The sequence below is a fragment of the Microtus oregoni genome, unplaced genomic scaffold, assembly GCF_018167655.1.
Source record: "Microtus oregoni isolate MIOR12 unplaced genomic scaffold, Mior012 000071F_ref0000514, whole genome shotgun sequence".
Classification (NCBI taxonomy): Eukaryota; Metazoa; Chordata; class Mammalia; order Rodentia; family Cricetidae; genus Microtus; species Microtus oregoni.
Window position 1 is genome coordinate 4118995 of NW_024543978.1, and position 25884 is coordinate 4144878.

General features: G+C 47.5%; 1 protein-coding gene across 2 annotated transcripts in view; it reads right to left on the reverse strand.

Annotated features, from left to right (window-relative positions):
• Window positions 1–15535, reverse strand: part of Znf831 (zinc finger protein 831) — a 110156-nt gene extending 94621 nt beyond the window's left edge. For both annotated transcript variants that reach the window (XM_041641936.1, XM_041641935.1), the window contains exon 1: window positions 15350–15535. The gene's annotated coding sequence lies outside the window, so the exon portion shown is untranslated. The remainder of the gene's footprint in view (window positions 1–15349) is intronic.
• Between the last annotated feature and the right edge of the window lie 10349 nt (window positions 15536–25884).

Consider the following 25884-nt stretch of genomic DNA (forward strand, 5'->3'; position numbering starts at 1 on the left):
GCTTTACTTAACGCGGCAGTGGCGACACTTAGAAAACAGGAAGCAGAGACTTCAGACGCCTCCTCTCCGGAGACCATAACTATTGATCTGGAAACCCAAGAGGCCCTGAAAGTGCCAGTGCAACATTCGAGTCTATAGATGAGTCTGTTCTGGGGCTGAGTGAGAGCCAGGGTGTTGGTCTTCCTGGAGATGGGCCCGACACGAGCATCCTCAAGGCTCAGTGTGAGTACTTCCGTTGTAGATGGCCATGGCAGGGAGCAGGAGCTGGGAGCATCCCGTCATCCCTGGAGTGCCATTTTCAGATAAACTGCTGTGAAGTCGTTCAGTATGGTTATGTTTGCAATCATTTTTATCTTAGAATATTGCACCAGAATGATCTCCCTCCAGAGGAGTTACTTCCTTCACTCTCTCTGACCATGGCAGTGGTAAAACAGTGTTTGCTCTACTGGCCTTCAAACAACAGTTTCTCTAGGTGCAATCTGAGACACAGAAAAGGGTCCAGTCAAAAGAAAAGGTCCTAAGACATGGCCGGCCAGAAGCCCTCCTGGCTGTGGGCTCCTGCAGACTGATTGATCATGACTTGGAAACTCAACGACAGCCACAGATTCGCTCCATTTTGACACCAGTTGTTTCCAGGTGATTGGAAGCTTCAGCCTGGTTCTCAGCTAGATTAGGAGGGGGATGTTTCCTCTGGACTTTGGAAGGATCAGACGGAGTGAATTCCCATGATCTCTTGCTTGAGCCATGCAAGTCATTACAGGTATAGGAAGCCCTGGGAATGTGAAGTTGGGGTAGGAACGATGCCGCAGAGCCAGGTTTAGTACCCAGAAAACACAGGGCCTTGCTGTAGCCATGTCTCACAAGGGCCTCCAGCGCCTCCTCTGCAGCACGTGAGGAAGCTACCAGTCTCTTGCGTCAGCATCCCCTCTGATTTATTGGGACTCACTATAACGTATGTGTGTGTCCAAGTGTGTCTGAGTGTGTTCATGGTGTGTATGTGTATATGGTGTAAATGCTTGCATGAGGTATTGTGCATCTGTAGCCCCAGCACTCAAGGAGGGAGGCAGGAGATGACATCAGGGTCATTCTCGGCTACAGTGGGACTTTGAAGTCAACTTGAAACACATGAGATGCCATCAAAAAAAAAAAACCCTGATAAAACAATAAAAATGAAAGGGTGAGCTGCGCGGTATGTGAACCTATCAGAACACTAAGAGATTCTTCTAAGATCACAACATGCAGCTCTGATGGCCATAGCCATCACAGAAAACCAACCAGAACGTTTCAGAGCTAACTTGCTTTCTGAGGCCATTTCCCCAGCTCAAGTAAGAACGAAGGATTCTTATTTTCTCAAATAAGAAATCAACAAGAAAGATAAATTGCTCCATACTCTTTGGGCAAATTGCAGTTCATATAGCCTGCCTTTAAAGGTAAAGCACTCTAATACAGCCAAGTGAACAGGACACAGACTGCGAGGGGACCCGAGGAGCCTGTGCTCAAGGTTCACAGGTGGAAGGGCACGGTCAGGGTCCTGGCATTGCTGCTCCCTTGCCATGGCTCCTTCGTCCCTGTAGGTAGCTGTGTTGGGAGCAACAATGGGCTACATTATCTCTGGGAGCTCGGGGTTCAATTGCAGGGTGTCCCTAATCCCACATGCAGACGCTGAGCATGGGTATTCAAGATGGAATCACAAACCAGAGTGACGTGCAAGGCTTCTGGTGTTACCGTGAGTAGAATCCGTGGTGACCGTAAGACACATCCCCTGTGCTCTGTGCAGGAGCCAGGGCCCCGTCACCACGCATATCTCTCTGTGCTCTTTGAAGGACCAAATTTATGCCTCTCAAAGTATGTGCTGTCCAGATGAGTGGAGTCGGGCAATATTCTCCCTTGTTTCGGTGCTGATGTTCCTACCACAGGACACAATTTGAGAAGAGCTGATACTCCACACCCAGCTGTGAGAAACAGCTGTTCATTGTCTTCAGGATGGCCAGCAGCTGACTCTGGGTTTGTGTTCCCACCACTTCTCTGGCTTATTAACCCCACGTGCCTTCAGAGACTTGAGCATCCACCTCACACAGAGGGTTACCCATTCAGCTCTGGGGTCCCCAGTACCCCTTCAGAAAACATCTCAGGTGACATCCGCTGCTGAACGATACTGGGGAAAAGCTCCTAAAGCTCCTTTCCCTGACAGGACTAGGAGACACTTAAATCACATGCCAGGTGGAAACTGCACAGTGGGAGACCTCAAAGGCTCAAAAAAAAAAAAAAAAAAAAACAACGCAGCCAGGAAACAAAGGCAAGAGCTGTCACACCCCATATTAGGCTTCTCTGTGGGGTTTAACAACACCCTGCTTTGTAAACACATATACCAGGGCTTCACATTGAACTGGAGCCCTATGGGGGTCTGGTCCCCCTGACAGCCTCTGCTGGGTTCCTTCCAGTGTCAAAAGCAGGGACTAATCACCACCCTTGTGTCCTGAGAGAAACAGGCCATGCCTGTGGAGCTGTGGAGTCTTTCTTCGGAGGAGCCCTCACAGATGTGCGGCCGAGGGCTGTAGTTCTGCCAGCACACACAGAAAAGTGCCTCTCCCCAAGTGTAATTGGACCAGCACCCCATGCAATTACCTGTCTGCACGTCCTCTGGCCAGGTAAATGGTGTTTTTATTTAAAGCGTGATGCATGCAGCCAGTTTTTGATTACCCGTGGTAATGGGGGTCAAGGGTCAGCTGGATCATTGGAACAGAACCTTTATTCTTCCTGGAAGTTTCTCTCTGTTCCCTCCCCCCTTCCTCCCATGGCTCCCCAGCTGGGGTGTGGATCTTCATGGAGCACTCAAAGCAGCACCGAAGAGAGATCAAAGGGACAAGGTGCCTCAAATCCAACCCCAGCTCAGCCAGGACAGGGCTCTGACCTTGCAGAATGACAAGGAAGCAGCCCAACCTCCCAGTGGATCTGTGAAGGAAATAAATGTCCCATTCTGAAAGCTCACTCTCTCTGACTCTTATTTGTGTGCGTGAAACCTTTATTCCTGCCAACTTGCTTTTATCATTTAATTTGTCCAAGCTGTACTTCATAATAATGCATTTTAGTAATATCCATTGAAATATTCCATAATCATGGCCGTGTGTGTGTGTGTGTGTGTGTGTAGAAGCACACACACTCACCTGCACACGTAGATGACAAAAGTTGACACTGTATGTCTTCCTCAACAGCTCTCAACCTTGTTTTCAGAGACAGGGTCTCTCACTGGACCTGGAGGTCACTGAAGCAGCTAGTCTGACTGGCCAACAAGCTCTGGGGACCTGTCTCGCAGGGACGCAGACACATGCCACTATGCCTGGCGTTTGCATGGGTGCTGGGGATCTGAACGCAGGCCTTTGCACTTAGAAGTGACTCTCTTAATCCATCGAGCCATCTCTCCCCAGCCCTACGTAGTACACTTCTTTTTTAAAGAGTCGTGTTGTTTGGGCCTAAGAGATGACTCAGTGTTTAAGAGCACCGTTTGTTCTTCCAAAGGACCTAGCTCTGATTCCCAGCACCTGCCTGACAGCTCACAACTGTCTGTAACTTCATTTTCAGGGGATCTGATGCCCTCAATACAGACATTAGAAGGCAAACAAAACACCAATTCAAATGAAATAAAATACATATTTAAAAAAAAAAAGAGTTGTGCTATAAAAGGCACCGTCAAGCACAGCTTGAAGAGAGAGCTGGAGGGTAGTATCCAGGAGACTGGTAGGATATCGGAGACGACTCGGCCTCAATCTTTGTGTCTCTCAGCTTTGGCCAATGGCACATGAGGGTCACAGTGTCCAAGAGAAAAAGGACACTTGTGGTAAGTTTGCAAACTGTCTACAAATCTAAAATAATTCCAAATGAAAAGTTCAAAGGCTACAATAATTTTATATTTAATAATACATATTTAATAGTCGTTTAGTAATGTGTTTATTATTAATAATAATTATCATTATTAATAGATGTCCCTTCTAAAGTTAAGAAGAAAAATTATAAAAACAAAAACAAAAAAGAAAAATTCACCTAATACCCTGAGAGCTTTACAGACCAACCTTGGGGGAATGCTAGACCAGACTGTACATCTGAGAACCCCCTTACATCCAATAATCAGGTAGGTTGCACTGGGGTTGGTCTCTTTGGCCCAAAACTCTGTAGGGACAGTGGTGACAGAGAGCAGAGAGATGGATACTCCACACTGCCGTCACAGAGACCCAGTGGGCTCAGAATGGGCCAATTCTCAAAAGATAAGATCCTTCTGACCCCCCAAACAGTCAACTTTACCCACAATGTACCCGCTCACCTCCTCTGACCCGCAGCCCCATCCTATCCCTGGGCAGCCAAGGCTGTTTGGGAAATAAATGCCCTGGGGCTCATTTTGGAACAGTTCCCCTCACGTTGGCAGAGCTGGCTCCATCAAGAGGGAGGCTGTGCCTGGTGCTCTGGGGGAAAGGTACAATGGCGCACTTCCCAGGGCTGGCACACCAATGTTCTTTCGCAGGTAATTGCCCAAACTATCACTGCGGGCTGAGCTCACGCGGCGTTACATGTAATGAAGGTGGCTGAGTGACAGCCGAAAAATCAGGGGAAAGCAGAGCGTTTATGTCCCTAAGACTGCATCCCTGTTCAGGAAGCTGTGATGTGGCACTTGAGCACTTGGCTCTCTCCCACTTCGAATTACAGAGTGTAAAAACAAAATTGTTTTTTCGGCACCGGAAGTGATTTTGCTGGCATTACCCACTGTTTGGTAAATTAAATTTTTGAGGCCAGAAAGAAAGAAAGAAAAAAAATCTTGAAATTTCAGTGAAATCAAACACACAACCAAATCTTGCTCCTTCCTCTCCTCATGTTTGCAAAGTTCCCTGAGGAAGGAGTTGTTTCCTTTTTATTTTTAAGAGATGGGTTCATCAGTCCAGATGGGGACCAATATGGCTGGCTGAGACCCTGACACACCGCCATGGTGGGGTGGGGAAGCTGGTTAAATCACTGCCTGTTGAGTATATTTATAAAAGCAGCTTGTTTAAACATTTCAATAAACAGATTAAAACACAGCTTTGTGTGTTGGCCGCAGCCAGCCATCTCTACAAGACAAGAAGTCTTTTGTCTTTGTGAAACCCATTGACAACAGGTCCCCGAATCCAAGGTCTCCGCTCTGGGAGGCCTTGACCCTCCTTGGGGCTTTGATTTGTGTCCTCATGAGCTCTCCCTGTGGCTTATTTCCCTCTATCCTCTGGTTGTGTTCTTACTCTAAGTCCCTTCAAATCCTTTTGTTGCAAAGAGTCAGAACTCAGATCAAAAGGCACTCACTCAATTTGACTCCTAAGTAAAAGCTCAGAAGCACATCTCCCAAGGGGGAGAAGGGGGTGCTGGTGTGACTTCATCTCTTCCCTAAGCACAGGGCTCACCAGCTGGTTCCCACTAGGACTTTGTTTTTATTTTTATATATTTTTATTCTTCATTAAAAGCACTTTAAAAAACAGAAGGCACCCTGGCCTTCGCAGCAGGACAGAGACATTGACGACACTGCACTAAGGGAAACAAGCCAGGCATGAAGACCACAAGTTCCGCCCCCTGTCCTACGGGCCGGAGTTAAATGACGATGAGCAGGAGATGGTGGCAGCAGCTGTCAGAGGGACGGATGCTCTATTAGCTAATTAGTTATCAGTTACTTCTCCTGCTTCTCTGCAAGATGGCCTGACCAAAGCAACTGGGTTGATTTCAGCCCAGAGCTCAAGGGTCCAGTCCATCATGATGGGGGAAGTCACACTGGCAGCAGCTGGAAGCAGCTGATTGGTTCCCCTTGCATTCACTGTTGGGCAGCAGAGAACAATGCACTCTTGTCCTCAGCTCGCTTTGCCGACCCCAGACCCCAGTTCGTGCGCCCGTCTTCCCGTGCAATTACCCTAATCCTGATAATCACCCATTGGCGTGCCCAGAGGCTTGTCTCGTAGGTGATCTGATGATCAATGCCAACCATGACAAATGCCTTCTAGAGATCTACACAAGCTGGCCACTGCAGCTAACAGCCCTTGCGGGGCCCACAGGGGCCTTCTAAAGGAGTGGAACCAAGGAATGCTTTCCTTAGACCAATGTCTCAATGAGAGAGGAAACTATAGAAGTGGCAGATGTTCTAGTCACCAGTCACCTTAATGGTGTAAATGTTTCATCGGTGTGTGTGTGTGTGTGTGTGTGTGTGTGTGTGTGTGTGTTTATCCCCCAAATTATCCAGTGCATACAGTTTTTCTAGGGATTCACTTTTCAGTGCTGAAAATTCACAGAAATGGTGAAATTCATGCCTTCATCATCCAAGGGACGGTCACCTCCCACTGTCCCCAAGGGTCTTCCTCCTATGTCCTCCAAAGCCAAGTCCTGGAGAAAGAGACCCCTCCCTGCTCTCAGAGTCTTCAAGTCAACTCTTGTTCCCAGAACATGCAGGGAGTCTAGAGCTGAGCACCAGCAGTGCCTTGGAGATCTTATCGCCAACAGTTCCTTGAAGATCATCTAATCAAGCAAGGTCAAGTCCAGCCCAGCATCCCTCCTTCCTCTGACACTTAAGGCAGGTGTTGCTGAGCTACATGATTCTCCCATCACTTCCCAGTCAGAGTTAGCATCTGAGCTAAAACCAATTTGTCACCTTCTTATCTTAAAGGTCACGAAGCAGGGAAGAAAGTTGACTAGCTAGTGAGCACATGGCAGAAGCCCCGCCTTTCACCAGATCCTCAACAGTCGCCCACACCACCATTGTTCCAGCGCTCCTGTTCAGACCAGTGTGTTCTGAGCGCACATGCAAACACAGACATACACACAGGTGTGTGCAGATAAAAACATCAGTGTGTTTTGTGTCCAGCATTACCCACTCCTTGTGACCAAAAGGAGCCCTGACTTTTTCCAATTTGTTCCAATTCTTCCCTCCTGCTAAGGACACTTTTGTCTTTGAGCAACTCCTCTATCGTCGTCTTTGCTCAACTCTCCTGTCGTCGTCTTTGCTCAACTCTCCTGTCGTCGTCTTTGCTCAACTCTCCTGTCGTCGTCTTTGCTCAACTCTCCTGTCGTCGTCTTTGCTCAACTCTCCTGTGTCGTCTTTGCTCAACGCTCCTGTCATCTTTTGAGTGGCGCATAATCAGGATAATTAGAGAGAACAACAGATGACAAAAACCTAAACAGGCAGCTTCTAACCCCAAAAATCCAGAAGGGAAGAATACACACTCTCCCAGGTGCCAGGCAAGCCACATTCAACCGTCACGCACTTGCTCAACGAATACAGGTAGAAAGCCAAATTATTCCTAGGCTTCCTGGAAGCTGGAGGATCAGTTGGGAAGAAGATGGGTCGGGTGCCTCTTTACATAGACTGACCGTCCCGTAGAGATGTCCATATAAGAAAATATATCAAATTAAGTAAACTCCTTGTTTACTTAATACAAGGGAGAGGGGAATTGAGTGAAATGGAGCAGCTGGCACAGTGAGGTCATTACAGTGAACCTACGAAACAGGTTCGCACGACATAGGAGGCCTAATAACGGGCATCTGAGGACACGGGCAGAGAAGATGGCAAACGCAAAGACCTTGAAATGGCCCATTGCTTACGAGTCACAAAAGCCAACCAGAGGCTAGTGAGGACAGTGTTGGGAGAAGCCAGAGGGCATGCAGGGGACAAGTGGCACAGAGTCTCCAGGGTGAATGATCTGCCAAGTAGTATAGGACTTGGCATGGAGTGGGGTGAGGGGATGAATGAGAGAAATGCCTGGGTCAGGACAGAAGAATGAAAACATGGATGTTGGTGTTTTCTTGGGATGGCGGACGGGTGATTAAAGCAGATGTTCTGGAGAGACATGGACCTGTTTCTTCACAAGAGATACCGGGAATAACTAGAGTCATCAAGTCTCTGTTTGTACCTTCAAGTCTGTTGTTCAGAGACCCACTCGGAGACTAAAGCTCCATTTCCTGTGGGGTTACATGTGCATTCTATAGAGTTTACTGCCGTGTGTGGAAATGTATATCAGGTATCTTTGGAGAAGGGCCAGTTTCTGGATACATCTGTTTCCTCCCCGTGAAGTGAGAAAAACAGATCCAGGCCCCAAATGTTCCTGTCTATAAGGCCTGACACAGCCAAAAGGCACAGGGAGTCACGCCTGCCTCTAGGGTCTCATTGTCCCTGGCACATTCTCAACGCTTTGAAACCTTAGGTCAAGCTTCTCCACAAAACCATGCATTCCTTGAAAATGTGGAGGAAAAATAGACTAGCTTGCTTTAGTTAATTCCAAGTGGGCACATGGTAAGCAACTGCCCAGGGACGCCATGCCATATGGAAGTGAAGATTGCCTGGGGCTTTATCTAAGAAAGAGTTTGTTCACTACGACACAAAGAACATGGAAGTCATTTGCTCTCCAAGACCAGTGACTAAAGTCCTCTTCTGCCCTGTCCTTGACCTTCTAGAGATCAGGGGAACATACACCTCATGGCCTGGCACTTTCTAAGACATGCTGGTAGCCCTAGGGAGAAGCAAGCTCAATCTTCTGACCTCATGATCGGCAATCTTGGCTGTGAGAGACGTAGACAGGCCAGACAGGGTGGCACAAGTCAGCGTTTCACCTTGGGTGCCTTAGAGTCCATGCTGCATGAAGCAATCACAGCTTCTGCCAAGCCTCTTGCTCCTCAGGGAACCACTCTGTGAGGATACACCCAGCCCAGCAAGAAGGGCCAGACAGAAACCACTCTCTGACCTTCGTGAAAGCTAGGGACCAGGTCTTAAGCATGTTTAATATTTTGTGGACTTCCTGTTCTCTTGGGGTGAAGTTCCTTGAGATTTGGCTTAATTAGAAGGAACTCAGAGGTAGATGGCCAGAGCCAATACACATGTTCTCTGGAGCTCCGGTGCTGGGAGCCGAGTGGGGCACAGAGCTTAGGAACGGAGTTTGTCCAAGACACTGTCTGGCGAGTCTCTGAGGACTCCGGGCTGAGATCAAGAAGCAACAAGATAGCTTGTACAAATGAAGTTACACCTCCAACCCATGAGATAGTGATGTTCCCTGGTCCAGACGGTCCCACACTTGCTGCCTCTGCTTACCTCCCATCCCCATTTCTTGTCATCTACATTAAAGCCACACATTGGCCTCTAGGTTCTTGAGTTCCTGCCTGTATCCCTGGAGAGCCGCACTCGTGGCCTGGGATGTTCTTTCCATCCCTCCTTTCTTCCCACTGACCTTCCACATCCTTGGGGGAGCCCTGCCTCCGTGGTTCTCAGTCTTCCAAGGGCTGTGACCCTTTAATATAATTTCTCATGGTGTGGTGACCCCCAACCATAAAATTATTTTATTGCTACTGCATAACTTTAATTTTGCTACTCTTATGAATTGTAATTAAGTATCTGATATGCAGGGTATCTGATACATGACCCCAAAGGGGCCGTGACCCACAGGTTGAGAACTACTGCCCTGGATGCTGCTACAACTATCTCAGATTCTCATGCACATATTAGCACAGTGATTATTACTGAGTGTACTTATTGTCTCTGGTTTCCACAGGGCAACATATTCTCTTACCTGTTCCACACTCACTGCCAGAGATGGATGTGTTGGTGGGGAGATGCATATGTTGGAGAGTCACGGATGGATAGGTGACTGGATGGATGAACGAGGGATCGATGTGTACACAAATGATGGACGGCTGGATGATGAGTGAATGGGCGGGTGCGTGAGTGAATGGGTAGATGGATAAGTAGATGACTGGTAGGTGACAACTTCGATGCCAGCTACAGTTTCTCCTCCTCCGAATTCTCCTCCACAGTTGTTAGATGCTGCCCCTTTCACCTGGAATGACCATCCTGTCCTGGATTCACAAGCCCAAGGCCTATCCTCCCCTACATGGTGGATCCCAGGGGTTGCCTCCTCAAGCAAGGCCTTAAGGAGTCTCTCCCTAACTAGAAATGATCTTTCCATATCCTGAACACTGCCAACACCATCTCTATGAGTTTCTTGGGTGAATCTTTGCCTGTCTTGTGTTGCAGTGGGCTCAGCTTTCTTCATAGACCTCTAAGATCTTCAAAGGTGAGAAGCACTCCTTTTTCTCTCTCTAGTATAGAGAGAGAGGTGTGACCAGCTAAGGAGATGCCTGTGAAACCTCCACGCTACATGGGACAGAAATACCTCACCAGACACACCGTGCCACAAGTGGAGACAGGAAGCCCACAGCAGTGAACTAACTTACCCTAAACCAGCCAGCAAGGGATCAGTAAGGACAATTACAGGTCCAGGCTTCATGACCCATTTTCTAACTTACAGAAAACTAAGGCTGACCTTGGGTGGTGGATACCTTTCCCTCATACTGCCAGATGGAAAATCCAGGGAGGGTCCTCTCCTGGGTGCCCCCCCCCCTCAGCTCAGCTTCCTGTCCTGGAGAGTATCTTTCAGCACATAATGTCACTGAGAATGAACATTGAAGACCAACCTACTAACTCTAAAAGTATGAATCCCCCAAAAACCTTTGTCATGACTAATACAAACTACCACGGAACCTTCTTTCTGTGGTAAGTCCACGCCAGGATGCAGCATGCCACCCTCTTCTGCTCCTCCATGCTAAGATGCATGAATCTTGGCTTAACATGCCATTAACTGTGAGCAAGTGGCTGTACCTTCCCCACTGTCACTGTATCTAAGTATCAAATGCCAACTATTGGGTATACAGTTAGGGTAGCCCAAACCCCGGGGCCTGTAGAATTAAGCACAAGGTGCGCACTCCGGGGCCAGGTGTAGCATCAGTCCCTGCCGATGCCAATGGCAATGTTGTGTTAGGATTGGTCTCCAAGGGTATCTCAGTAGAGGAACTCCAGGAAAGACTGCTTTCTTCTCTCCAAAAAGCAACGCCAGAGCTCTGGGGAAGGTCATCCCAGGAGACAGGAGCCATGTGGCTTGCTGGGAATACACATATCAAGGTGGCAGGTCACGCACACATCACCACGCCCCACAACCTCAAGCATCCACCTCCACACCAGCCCCCTCACATCCGCATCCACGCCTAGAGAACACGGGAACACGTGTGTGCATTTCCCCCAGCCCACGTGCGCAGGGAACTCAGGCCTCCCAGGGACCCAGTGGCTATCAGCTTGCTATGCGCTTGCCCATACTAGAACCCCATGGACAACTAAGACTGTGCTCTTGGGTCTCCCACCTAGGTGAGCCTGCCAGGAGGGCCAAGAATATTTGCATATAATTTGCATGTGTTGACACAGCCTCCCCATCTCTGCACAGAGCTTTCCTAAGCTAACCTGTTATTACCGCCTCTCTGAAGTTGGTGCCACTTAACCCACCCACTGCCAGGGATACCGGCTGGGAGCTGCAGATCAGTGGTTCACACCAGCCTCCCTGCCTCAGTTTCTCCTCTGGGAAATGGACACTGAGACAGCTGCGCATAAAACTCCTGACACAAGGTGTTCCAGAGGGAAGTACTGCTAAGGTGTAGAGAGCTCTTGTTTGTATCGGAGGGCCAAGAGTTGTGCTAGGCGAAGAAGCAGGTCCCCTAGGCCTCAGGGCCCTGTTGCCATGGACCCAAAAGTACAGGACTCTCGGTTAAATTTCTATTTCAAGGGGATGATGAGTAATGTCTTAGAAAGAGCAGCTTCTATACAATCCTCTATCAAGACAATTGTCACTGCTTAACTGAAATTCAAAAGTTAGCCGGGTGACCTAGATTTTATAAAAACACCATACCTGGGGCCCAGGCCCCAGGGCTCCAGTTATTACTAATATCCTGTTTTCTCGCTGCTCTCCCAGAGATCAAGGGTACATGGTCCCCGTTTCCTAAATGTCCTGCTTCCTACTCTGGGATAGGAAGGGGGGGCAGGAGGCTTCATGGGAGGCACATTGAGAATTGCTGAGGGGGGAGGGGAAAGAACGTGCGCTTCCTAACCTAGGTATAGAGCTAATGGGTGCTCCCCTCCATTCTGTGTGAGGAACCTGGCAGTTATCACTGCGAACGTGAGGCCACGCTTCCTGTGGTGAAGAGCACGCGTGTTTTCATCAACAGAGCCCGTTTCTAGGGCCTCCTCACAGGATGTGAGGCCCGTGGCAGGTCACAGAGGAAGAGGGCGAGCCATGGCGGGGGTTGGAGCTGGGGGGGGGGGGGCACGTGAGCTAGGCTGCTTCAGTCCAGGGGCTGGAGCAGGAGTCCAGCCTGTAGTTACCTACAGATCCCTCCATCGGCCTTCAGTGCTCTGGACCCCTTCAGGGAGTTTGGAGCAATACTAGATTTACTTGATTACAGTCTTTATCTAAGCTGGGCACTGTGTGGTGTGGGGCAGAAATCAGTACCTGAGTTCAAGTCCAGCTCCATTAGTTACTTGAGACCCACCAGGAAGGGAGTTAGGGGCTGTGTGTGGCTCGGGAGGAAGAGTGCTTATCGAGTGTGCACAGGGGCCCTTGAGTGTGTGATCTGCAGCACAGCATGACACACCTGTCACCCCAACATTGGAAGGTGGAGCCTGGAAGAAACTTCCAGGCCATCCATCTTAGGCTACCTGAGACCCGAGACAGAGGGGAAAGAGAAGAGAATACACGTCAAGCTTGCATGAGCCATGTGCGGTGACTAGGGCATCAGCTCTGTGCCTAGAGGCTTTGCCGGGCCAGGCTTTGCACACTGGGGAGCAGAGACACTATTGGTAAACCTGTACCTCACCCAAGAGTGACTGTTTTCCTTCGAGATTTATAGAGAAGGGAACGTGTATGGTAAGACCAGTGGGCATGTTATGGAGTGTAGTACCATATAAAATCCCAAATTTAAAACAGAAGCTTTACATGTTCCTCCATAAAGAGGTATTGGGAAGACCCCATCCTTAAGGCAAGTTGCAAAGATGACACAACACAAACGCCACCTTTCCCTGACACCTCCAGCCTTGATGAGACCTTCCTTCTGGGAACTTAGGTTTCCACTGAATCGGAGCCAGTGGGATCTGCTTCCCCGTGGATGGTTAAACCCTAAGCAGCAAAGCAGCTTGAGAATTAAAGCAGCCACCAGGCTCTCAGCAGAGTTGCTATTGCTATGTACGGTCACACCTCCAACAGAGAGAGGCCAGGGGTCTGCAAGTCACTTTCCTGTTTGGACTGGCAAGATGTAACCACAGATCTGTAGTTACAAGTATGGCCAGCCTAGAAAGGACTAGGGACTTTTTCCTGACCAATAGAGACCCATCTTCTGTCTCTGCCCTCATGGACAGTGTTCCTGGCCTACAGCTTCCATCTGGAAACTTCTCCTAGGCTGAAGGTGCTTCAGAGGGGGACTGTGGGAAAGTGATCAGAGATCCTGGTGGTGTCTGGGGGATAGAACACACTCGGGCCTGTGAATCTGGGGTGGGACAGCTCAGGGTCCTTGATGCCGCCCTGGCAATGCCAGGCTAGAGTAGACGTCAGGACTCAAGACCAAAGCCAGCAGCCTGATGGCGCATACCCTCGGGTCTGGCCATTATTCTCAAAGGCTTCAGAGACTGAGGGAAGGCAATTCCTCTCCAGGGCCAGGAAATACAACTGTCCAGGATTATCAGAATTTCTTCACACTCCAGATTTCTTCACTCAACAGTGGGGCCTCTCACATGCTACCAGGCACATGAGGACTTCTCCCATCCCACTCTGTAGAGTTCATCAGTGGCCCGGCCTTGGACTGGCCAACCAAAGAGTGTTTACTCACTAATGAAACCTGTGTGCTGGCCTCCAAGGATGGATGGTTCAGGCTCACTCTTGAGATGTAGGAACGTGTTCTGGATCACTGAGGAGAGCATACGGGTGATCTCCTCAGACAGGACTATGGGAGAGCAACTCCTGTGTTTTAGTTGGCTGTGGTGATGCTAACACACCACCTATCACAGACACTGGCTACCTCTTGGCCTTCCAATTCTCCCTCTGCCTTATGCTCAACTTGTCCATTGCCTGCATCTCCTCACGAAGCATGGCTCCATGCCAGTAGCCTCTCCTGCTCAATTATGGGTCTTTATAAGAACAGACATACCTCTTGAAACAGAAGCAAGCTTTGGGGGTGGTAATAAAACTGATTTTATCAAAGTCAGCATCCTTCTTCCTAGCAGTGGTAGAAATGCCCCAGGGCCTCCCTTTCTTATGCCAAGCCTGACCCAACATCTCCCCGCAACACGCACTAATCTCAACTTGTACAACCTTTCCTTTTGGAAAAACAAGGCATAACAATTGTGGTTCTCCTTTGGCCAATGGCCAGACAGCTAAGGGCTGGAGCCAAGAGACGAACGGATACACCCGGAGAGGCCAAGGGCAGAGGGCAGGACATACTGGACACGTTTTTGTCAGAGACCAGCCCGAAAGGCCTTGTGGAGAGTCTGTGCTTAAGATCAACACCTCTAGTCTGAACGGCACGCCAAGGCCCTTCAGAACCGAGTGTGGAACACGCCTGTGACATTAATTAATGCCGGGCAAACTGTAACAGCAGAGTCTGAACACTAAAAATAGAGCTTTGCCAACTGACTCATCTCTGACTGCACAGAATTCAGAGCCTTTCTTCCAGCTTCTGTTCTACATGTGCGTTTTTCTCTCTGTGTCTCTGTCTCTGTCTGTCTCTCTCCTCTCTCTTTCCCCATCCCTCTCTCCTCTTCCTCTCCATCTTTGTTGTCCTTCTCTTCTTTGCATTGGGAGGTTTCACTTCCGGAAGTGATGGTCCCACTCAGCTACCCTCTGACCCACAAACATGCTTAATAAGCAAGGAAATCATTGCTTTTCCTGGCTCCCAGGGTCCGAAACCGTGTCATTTGTACTTAATATTTTCCATGCGGATGCCCCTGCCTGTTACATCACATAGAACTCTATAGCTTCGCTTCCGATTACAGTCCCATCTATTTTAAACTTTGTTGATTTCTGCAAGGAAGGAAGCCTCTTTCATACAGATTAGCTGGGCAGCTGGATCTGATTGCTTCTGATTACCGGGCTAGGGGCCACTAGGGAAAAGAGGTTTCCCAAAGCCCCTTGGATGGAGGACCATTCCATATGGCCCCCAAAGTGTGGGTCACTGCTCACTCGAGGGAGGAAGGGCCAGCAGCCTCAGTCGGAAACCAACAGGTCAAGGCGAAGGCAGGCTCACACATTGCTCCACACCTCAGGGTTTGCAGGCTGTGCTGGAGGTGGAGGAGGGAACCCCTGGGTTCCGAGCTCCTGTGTGCCCCTGAGTGGGGGATTGTGTGGGAAACAACTGCGTGTGTTGGAAGGAGGCATCCATCATGCTCGCCTCACAGTCACTCGGAGGCGAGAGCCCAGGCGTAAGAATCAGAGCCCTGCACCTGGCCTTGCACCCCAGACCTCCAGGTGCACAAAGAAAGCACAAAGTCTTCTCTCACCTTTCAGTGGTCAGTCCACAGGCAGGGGGGGCTGCCGCGCTCTCCTGAAAGCTGGTGGCTGCGAAGAGGCAGGAGCATTCTCCCTGCTCGTCCCATCTCTGCTTTCTCTCTGTGCCTCCTCTAGAGAAAACCGAGAGCTGGAGATTTAAAAAAAGAAGGATGGTGTGTGTGGAAGGTGGTGGGAGTCGGGGGTGCCGAGGCGGTGGGGGGTGGCAGAAGGACACTGGGGGGTGGCGAGGAGGCTGCCCTGGTGTGGGTTCGGGGTAATGGCCGACACAGGGGAGATGGCTTGCCTGCCGGAGCTCGGCACCACGGCAGCTTTGTGTGGGCGGCGGCAGCTCACGGCTGGGTTTCAAACCATTACACTGAACATTTGCAAACAGATAAAAAAACAAACCCGTTGGGCACAAAAGGAAACTTCTCCTTTCCTTCACTCCACGCTTTCCCCTTCTCCTCTGCTCCAGGGTTTCCCAAGAGGAAAGTCAGGGTGGTTGCTGACCCCTCAGACCTCCCCTGACCGCTTCTCCTCCACCATTCTGCCCCCATGACCACCACCACTGTGTGTGTAGACAGGAGCCAGGGTGCAAGGTCTTCACCAAGCCTTGGGATCCATTCACTTAAACCACACTCTCTCCTCCAGGGTCCCACTCGAAGCCATACGACTGAAAAGCGTCTTTGACTTTCATACTGGTGGATGTGGCGTCTCTCTTGGTTTTGAAGCTACCTTAGAACAAGTCAGCAAGAAGTCAAGTGAGAACACTGCCGTTGCTCCGTGACTTTCTTTCCCAAAGGACATCCCGAGAACAGTGGTAGGGGATTCTGCTCGAAAAGGAAACCAATTCCAAGTTCAAATACTTTAAGAAGCCTCAAAAGTGTGCCCAGGAACAATCACAGTTCTTGGCAGGGAAAGGGTCTGAAAAGTTCTGCAATCAAGGCTTGCTTCACTTTGCTTAGGTATTTCTAGAATGTGTAAGACCCTAGATGAGAGAGCTCTTAGTGCAAATGAACAGGTCAGGGTCCACCAGTTCAGGACTCTCTCTGATTGGCACCACAGTTATCGATGAACTTGAGACTATGGCTCTGTCATGAACAAGAGCAAAATGTGGATGACTCCGATTTCTCACAGCTGTGATAGCTGCTAGGACCTCCTTTCCAGGTGGGTCCCGGCTTCATTTCTACAGTTCAGAGCCCATGGGAGGAAGACGCATGTTCTCAGGTCTCTGTAACACCACCTGCCAGGGTCTCCCAGCCATAGACTGTGCCAAAGCTGGGAGATGGGATTTCAGAGACTGTCTCCAGGGACGGGAAGATCAGAACCTTGAAGCACAGATCCTGGAGAGGCGACTCTGGGTGACTGAAGGGTCCATACTGTGGTGACAATGACAGAAGAAAGAAGATGGTGATGTCGGTATAGCAGGACAAAAGGGGACAGGACACAGCCTCCTGTGAGCTGGAGGATGGCTGAAGGTTATCAGCACACATAAGGAATTCTAATTAGTTGCTTCCTATTGCTATGATAAATGCCATGCCCAAAAGTAATGCGAGGAAGGATGATTTCACTGTACAATTATAGCCCACCATCAAGGAACATCAGGGCAGGAACTCAAGACAGGAACCTGGAGTCAGGAACTGAAGCAGAGACCATGGAGGAGTGCTGCTTAATGGCTTGCTCAGCCTGATTTCTTATAGAACCCAGGACCAGCAGCCCAGGGATAACCCAATCCACAGTGGTCTGGGACCTCCCACATCACACATCAATTATCAATCAAGAAAATGTCCCACGGTCTTGCTTACAGAACAATCTGATAGAGGCAATTCCTTAGTTGAAGTCCTCTCTCCCTGGGCGACTCCAGTATGTGTTGAGTTGACAAAACTTAACCATGTAAGATAAGAGGTAACCCCCTCAACCCTCAGGGCCACTCCCATCACATGGATGCCTCTCCTTAGCACAGAGTGGTTTGGGTCAACTGTTAGCAATTGCGGGTAATTTTGTTCCTCAGAGGACACAGAAACCTTTTGTTTCTTAGAGCAAAGGGCCAAGAGTACAAACTAGGGCCTGTTGCTGAATGTCCTTCAGGGCATACAACAGCCTCACAAAGAGCATCCAGTCCCCAATAATACCAGGGCTGAGTTGGTCCCTTTGTGAGGTGCAGGTGAGGAACCTCAGGCATCTCAGAAGGCAGCCACACTTTAGCTAAGAAAGAAACTTCCAGGTCATTCTGACAGTTTTCACTCACGTGGGGGACAGGATGGAAATGGATGGAAAATAAAATCTCTATTTCATACCCAAAGGAAAGAGCGCTAACCCTTCCTTGTAAACAGTCCAAATTATGTGATTTAAAAAAAAAAGGGAAAGAAAGACAAGGAAAGAAAAAAACTGCTTCATCTTTCATAAGTCCCTCCAACAACTTGAACTCTGTGACTAGAGTGAAACGGTACAGAGAAGCCAAGAAAAGCTTTAAAAAGCTTGGGAGCACTTCAGCAGATAATCGCTCATAATTAGAGCATTTTCTAGACTCCATTAAAAAGGCTTTAAACAAAGCTGAAAATTATTTGTTGACCTCCACTCTGAAGGAGGCGAGTGGCCATGTCGACAACACTTCAGTGTGCCAGGCCTTTGCGGATTTTCTTCTTCTAAGTGGAGCATTAGCAGGGAATCGCAGGGGCGCTGGGCACATGGCAGTTATTACCAGCCAATCACGGGAGGCGCGGCCCAGACTGATGCTCTGGAGACTGCATGGCCTCAGAGAAGACTTTGCCACACTCTGGCCTCCCACTTCTAGGCCCAAGAAAGGGTTTTCTTTCTGAGTAGAGAAAAAGCAAGTGTCCACACCCTGTAGAGTAAGGTAGGCTCATGCCAGTGAGGCACAGAAAAGCCCCTTGGGCACAATCAAGAGAGACCGCATGAGGGACCCCCCAAAAAGCGACTGTGGAGGAAGAGTTGGCAGCCAAGTTCCCAGGGTGGCTCAGAACAGAGCTATTCAGCCTTCAGATGCTGTTGGGGACCCGAACAAGGCTGGACACGTGACTGCCATGCCCCTTCCTCTAGCACATGTGTGCGCCGGTATGGAACACTGGGAAGGTGGTGGCTAAGCTCTTGGTCTTCTGGACTTGTGCTTTGCTATACCCTAGGAGCATAATTCAAAGGGTCACAATTGGTTGGTCTGAACAAAATTAAAGAGGAATCCAAAAGAGATCCAAATCAATTATTGGTTGACTGACAATTGCAACCTCCACCCTGTACCACACAATACCTAAGGAAGGGAACATGGGCTGCTGAATTACTATGGAAACTATGAAAGCTCAGGGGTATTTAGGTAGCAAAGTGCCTGTCCAGGAAGCAAGAACATCCAAGTTGGATCCCCACATAAAAGCAGAAAGCTATGTATGGCTGTAACTCCAGCCTGGGTCAGAAAACAGAAAGATCAAACAGATCCCTGGTTCATTAGACAGCAGTCCGGCTCAATCCCTGAGTGACAGGCCAATGAGAGACCCTGACCCAAAGGAAGTGGACAGTGCCCAAAAACATCAGATGTTGACCTCTGATCTTCCCATGCAGGCAACATGTGCACTTACGTGTACAAACGTGAACAAACACATAAATGGATTTTAAAAACCATTAAAACAGAACAGTCTTGCTAAAGTCTGGCCTTGAGGGTCCCACTCTCATGTCTCATGCTCTGACCCTGGTGTAGACAGAGGTTTCTGTCCTGCCTGGTACTGTAGCCGTTCAGTTCCAACAAAACATACAGAGGCTTATATTAATTATAAACTGTTTGACTTATTAGCTCAGGCTTATTATTAACTAAATCTTACACTTAAATTAACCCACAGTTCTTGTCTATGTTTGGCCATGTGGCTTGGTACCTTTTCTTAGTGAGACATTCTCATCTTGCTTCCTCTGGGTCTGGCTGGTGACTGCACCTCTGCCTTTCCTCTTCCCAGAATTCCTCTAGTCTGGTTGCCCCGCCTATACTTCCTGCCTGGTTATTGGCCAACCAGCATTTCATTAAACCAAGATGAGTGATAAATTTTTACAATGTATAAGTGCATTATCCCTCAGCATCCGGAAACCTTCCTGCCTGTGTGGAAGGGCATGAGGAAGGATTAGGTGTTGGCCTCATTCCACTGCTTTAGGTCAAAATCATTGAACAGAATAACTTTTCCATTATGCAATGTCCCACTTCTTAGTGCTAGGTTCTGTGCACCCTAAGATCATCTTACCCCTAGCTCTTTGTGGATCCTAAGCTAAGGAATGTGTGTGTGTGTGGGGGGGGGTGGTAATGGAGAAGGACAAGGACACAGCCAGTTCTCAGGCAGTGGTGTCATTTCAATTGCATTTTAATAAATAAAGCTCGCCTGAGGATCAGAGAATAAAACAGCTTCACTGGCCAGCCTTACAGACCAGAAAATGGTAATACACACCTTTAATCCCAGTAGCCACACCAGTTGCCATAGACACCAAGTGGTACATGTCTTCAATCCCAGCCCTAGAGAGGATTAGAAAACTGGAGGAGACAGCTCTCACTCACAGTCTCATTCTGAGATTCCTGGAGGCAGGATCATCATTTTTGGACTGAGGTTGAAGTAAAAACCGGTGGCTGGCTGTTTTGATTTTCAGATCTTCAGGTTGAACCCAATTTCTCTCTCTCTGAGTTTTTATTAATTGTGCTTTATATAGTGCCAACATGGGGCAACTGCATCCACATAAAACCTGAGGGAGCTCGAGAAGGGAATCTAGACATAAAAGAACAGAATTAAGTACAACTTTCTTAGTAGATGCATTTTCTCAGGTGGACCCTGTTTTCTAGAAGAAAGCAAAGGCCCTTTAAGAGAGGCTTCCTGACTCAGCGTTCACGGCAAAACCTTGTAACTCTTTTGAGAGACCCTGCCAGCAACAGGTTTCTTGATAGTGGCATGAATCTAAAAACTCCACAGAGTTGTAGTTAACAAAAAAAAGTGGCTCCCGCCAGTACCTCTGCCATGAAGCTGGACTCTCAGGAAGTTGAGGAGTGGGGTGGATCCAGCCACCTAAGCTGCAACTTTAACCCTACTCATGTCGCTAAAGACTCATGTAGTCAGAAAAAGACAGAGATATACAGTAAAGATAGATTCAGAGGGGAAAAAAAACTTCTAAATGGTTTACAGTGTGTTTTAAAATATACATTGTCTTGGGAGATAAAAGAAACAGGATAAAGTCTTTTTAAAAAGAAATATAGTTGGGTGTGGTGGCACATGCCTTTAATACCAGCACTTGGGAGGTAGAAGCAGGCGGATCTCTATGAGCCAGAGGCCAGTCTAGCCTACAGCGTGAGATCTAGGATAGGCAGAGATGCACAGAGAAATGATCTCTCAAAAATAACCAAATATTAAAAATAAAAATAAAGAAAATAAAGTAAAAACAAAAGAAGCCATGTAAGGATGGAAAATACAGAGAGTCTGGATACTGTGTGTTATTGTGTTGTCTTTAAATGGTTTGACTGCTGAGGAAGGAGCAACAGCTGCCAAAAGACATTTGATTATACATGCTGCTGGATTCATCCAACCTATGTATTTTGAAAATGCCTTGACTTCAAAGTTTAAGTCAAAAGGTATGTTACTTTGGGAAAAAGGTTTTGCTTTTGTTTCCACAGGAAATGAGAGGCTATGGATTCATTCTTGGTTAAGAAAAATAAGGTTTGATATAAGAAGACCCCCTGAACAATCTCCAATAAGGACAGTCAAAAGACGCAAAGTGGATAAAAAAATTGGAAAGATCTCCACCTAATTTTGAGACTTGCTTTATTACAACAGCAGCCAAGTCAGCGTGGGGCTGATGGACAGACACCAAGCCCAATAGCACAGAATGAAGGGTGTGGAAATGAACACCAACATATCACTATTAAGCCATAGCCCTTCTTTTCTTATTCCCAGGATCTCACATTAAAATCATAATCCTAAAAGTTCCACAGTCTTTTCAAATTCAAACACATTAAAATTTCTATCTTTAAAATATCCAATATGTTTTAAAAGTTCAAGGCTTTCATCTGTGGAGTTCTTTAAAAATCAAAAATTAAATTAAATACTTTCTTCAACAGGGAAGAACCAGGACACTGCCACAATATGAACCAAGCAGAACCAAACTACAGCAGCATAAAGAACTCAATGTTCAACAGTCTGAGATTTGCTCACTATCTTCTGGGCTCCTCCAAGGGGCTTGGGTCACTTTTCCAGCTCCACCCTCTGCAGCACACACAGCTTGTCTTCTGGGCTCCAACTGTATTTACTCCACTGCTGCTGTGTTTGGTGGTCATCCATGATACCAGCATCTCCAAACTGCTGGGGTCACATGCTGCAGCTGGGCTGAGCTCTCACCAATAGGCTCACCTCATGGTGCTAAACCTCAGCTTCTTTGCATGGCCCCTTCAGTCTTGGGCTTCAACTTTCACTGGGGCTGCATCTTCACTCTCCTGGCCTCTCTCAGTGCCAAGCCTCAGCTTCTCTCCGTGACCCCTTCATGCCTTCAAAACCAGTACCTGGGCAACTCCTATACATTACCAAGTCCAGTTGCCAGGATGAATCACAACCGCAGCCACCTCTGGAAGATAGTTTCTCTGTGCTCTCAGGAAACACTTCCCAGAAGATTTCTCTCTCTCTCTCTCTCTCTCTCTCTCTCTCTCTCTCTCTCTCTCTCCTCTCTTATTTTTATTTTTTTAGAAAAGGGTTTCTCTGTAGATTTGGAACCTGTACTGAAACTAGCTCTTGTAGACCAGTCTGGCCTTGAACTCAGAGAGATCCTCTGCCTCTCGAGTGCCGGGATTAAAGGTGTGCGCCACCACCACCTGGCACTGCTGGTCTCTTCTTAATCACTGCTAATTCTTAGCTCCAGCTGACTGGCATTGAGTACTCAGCAAAATAAGGTTTCACTTGTTTCAAGTCAGTAGTTTATGTTGACCACAGCTGATTCTTCAGTACGAGCTGACTAGACCACAGAATTCCAAATAAAAATAACAAATGGTCCCTATAGAATCTCGAAACTTCCTTCTAAATTTTCACAAATCAGGCCTCCATCCTCTGCACTGCTCTCTAAATTCTCAGAAAATCCCACAGACTTAACACTGAATGGCTCTTCTAGCCCAAAGTTCCAAAGCTGTTCACAATCCTCCCCCAAACAAGGTCAGATCTGTCACAGCAACACTCTACTGCACTAGCACCAACTTGGCTTAGTCAGGGTTTCTATTGCTGCAACGAAACACCATCACCAAAAAACAAGTTGGGAAGAAAGGGTTTATTTGGCTTACACTTCAACAATACTGTTCATCACCGAAGGAAATCATAACAGAAACTCAAACAGGGCAGGACCCTAGAGGCAGGACCTTGTACAGAGGCCATGGAGGGGTGCTGCTTACTGATTTGCTTCCCATGACTTTCTCAGCCTGCTTTCTCATAGAACCCAGGACCACCAAACAGCCCAGGGATGACACCACCCACAATGGGTTGGGCCCTCCCCCATCAATCACTAATTGAGAAAAAAAAAAGTCTTACAGCTAGATCTTAAGAGGCATTTCCTCAGCTGAGGCTCCTTCCTCTCTGATGACTCTAGCTTGTGTCAAGTTGAAAAAAAAAAAACAAAAACTAACCAGCAAAACTAACCCTTTGTTATCTTGACACATAAACATCTCACTTTTAGAACCTTTTCCTAGTTAACCTAGTTCTAGTAAGTTAGAACTTTTCCTTTCTCATTTATCCCCAAGATGCCTATTAATACCACAATATAAAACATAATTTTAAAGGTCCCACAATTTTTACAAATTCAGATACATAAAAGATCAATCTCTTTAAAATGTCCAGTCTCTTAAAGAATCCAAAATCTCTTTTAAAAGCTAAAAGTTTCTCAACTGTAGGGTCCTATAAAATATTAACATTTAGTTAAAGACTTTTTTTTTTTTTTGGTTTGGGATTTTTTGTTTGTTTGGTTTGGTTTGGTTTTTTGTTTTGTCTTGTTTTGTTTTGTTTTGTTTTGTTTTTTGAGACAGAGTTTCTCTGTATGTAGCTCTTACTGTCCTGGAACTCGCTCTGTAGACCAGGCTGGCCTCGAACTCACAGAGATCCACCTGCCTCTGCCTCCTGAGTGCTGACCAGGCACTCCACCACCACCTGACTGCCAAATACTCTTAATTTAAGAGGGAAGAACCAGAGCACAGTCACAATCAGATCAGAGCAAAACAACAATGTAAACAATACAATGTCCAATATCTGGGATCCACTCGCAATCTCCTGGGCTCCTCCAAAGGTTTTCGGTCACTTCTCTGGCTCTGCCCTCTGTGGCACACACAGCTTGTCTCCCAGACTCTGCCAGGCTCTACTCTAGAGTTGCTGCTGTTCCTGGTGCTCACTCTATGGTACAAGCATCTCCAAAATGCTGGGATCTCTGCAGCAATTGGGCTGCAACCTTCACCAATAGCCTCTCCTAAGTTCTCTTCAGGGACTCCAGCCCTGTCACTCAATGCCAAGCCTCAGATGATCTTTACAACCCTTTCCTGCCTTCAGAATAAGTACCATCTAAGTGACTCATACTACCAAGTGTGGCTGCCAAAAGGAAGTACAACCTCGGCCACTACTGGAACAGCTTCTGTGTGCTGTCCCTGAGGAAACATTTCCCAGGAGGCTTCACCTTAGTGATGCTGGTCTCTTCTTGACCACAGCTGATCCTTCAGCTCCAGCTGACCAGCATCCATTATCCCATCAAAGCAATGCTTTCACTTCAGTGGTCCTGGTCTCTTGTTAAACACAGCCAGTTCTTCATTTCCAGCTGACCAGATACCACATATTCTTCACACAAATGACCCAGTGGTCTTTGCTTCCCTCTGAAACTTCATGAACCAGTCCTCCATTGTCTGCATTGCTCTCAAAATTCTTATTATCCAAGCTCCTACAGAATGGATCACCAAGCTTTCAACACTTAGTGGCTTTTCAAGCCCCAAATTCCCAAGTCCTTCCACAATCCTCTCCGGAATAACATGGCGTGTGGTAGCACTATCCCACTCCTGGTATCAATTTGTCTCAGGGTTTCCATTGCTTTGATGAAATGCTGTGACCAGAATCAACTTGAGGAGGAAAGGGGTTATTTCACTCACACTCTCACAGCTCACCATCAAATCAGTGCCGGCAGGAACTTAGTAGGTAGCCTGGAAGCAGGAGCTACTGCAGAGGCCATGGAGGGTGCAGCCCACTTTCTTACAAAACCTCAGATGCCAGCCCAGGGGGTGCCCCAAGCACAGAGGGCTGGGCCTTCCCTAATCACTAATTAGAAAATGCCCTCCAGGTTGGCTTACAGCCCAACCTTATGGAGGCTTTTGTTGTTGTTGTTTAGTATTTTGTTTATTTGGTTTTTGGTTTTTTCGAGATAAGTTACTCTGTGTAACCCTAGGTGTCCTGAAACTCACTCTGTAAACCAGGCTGGCCTCGAACTCAGATCCACCTGCCCCTGCCTCCTGAGTGCTGGTATTAAAAGTGTGTGTGCCCTTACCACCTGGCTGGAGGAATTTTGTTAATGAAAGATTCCTCGTCTCAGATGATTCTAGTTTATATCAAGTTGACATAAAACTAGCCAGCAGATGTACCTTACCAGACAGTTCAGCAAAATGAATCTGTGTTTCACATTCAAAACTATTTAGAGCCAGTGAGATGGTTCAATGGGTGGACGACAACCCTAATGATGAGTTTGATCCCTGGACCCCAATGGCAATGGAAAGAACCAACTCTTACAAGTCTTCCTTTCTCCTGCAAGAGAGTGCTCTGTGTGTGTGCGTGTTTGTATCGGTGTGTCCAAAATCAAAAACAGAATACAAGGAAAGTTGCATCTGAACATTTATGAGTGCTTTGATTTCAATAGTCAAGACCTAAAACACCTCAAATACTGTAGACAGAAGATTCGGTCCCACCTGGTCCCACAGTCGTTCAGTCCCAAAGAAACACACAGAGACTTATATAAATTATAAGCTGTTAGACTTATTAGCTCAGGCTTATTATTAACTAACTCTATTAACTAACTTAAATTAGCCCATAATTCTTATCTATATTTAGCCACATGACTTGGCACCTCTTATCAGTAAGGCATTCTCATCTTGCTTCCTCTGTGCCAGTGTGGCAACTGCACACTGAGCCTTTCCTCTTCCCAGAATTCTCTTTGCCTAGTCACCTCACCTATACCTCCTGCTGGCTACTGGCCAATCAGTGTGTTATTAAACCAGTAGAAGGGACAAATCTTTACAGGGTACAAGAGCATTATCCCACAGCACTTTCCTTTTTTCTTTTCAAAACAAGAGCTCTGAATCGAATCTCCTTTGTTTAGCTTTTTTCCTGACCATTATCCATAACAACTTGGAACCACCACTCTAAACAAAGACAAACACCCATAATCCATGTTTTGGGAATGTGGGCATTGTTTTCTAGGCTACTTCCTGCTGATTGGGGGCACTAATAATCTTATGGCAACACAAAGAAAATTTAGGATTATGGTCAAGTTCTGATGAGAGTTTTTTTTGAGGTTGGAT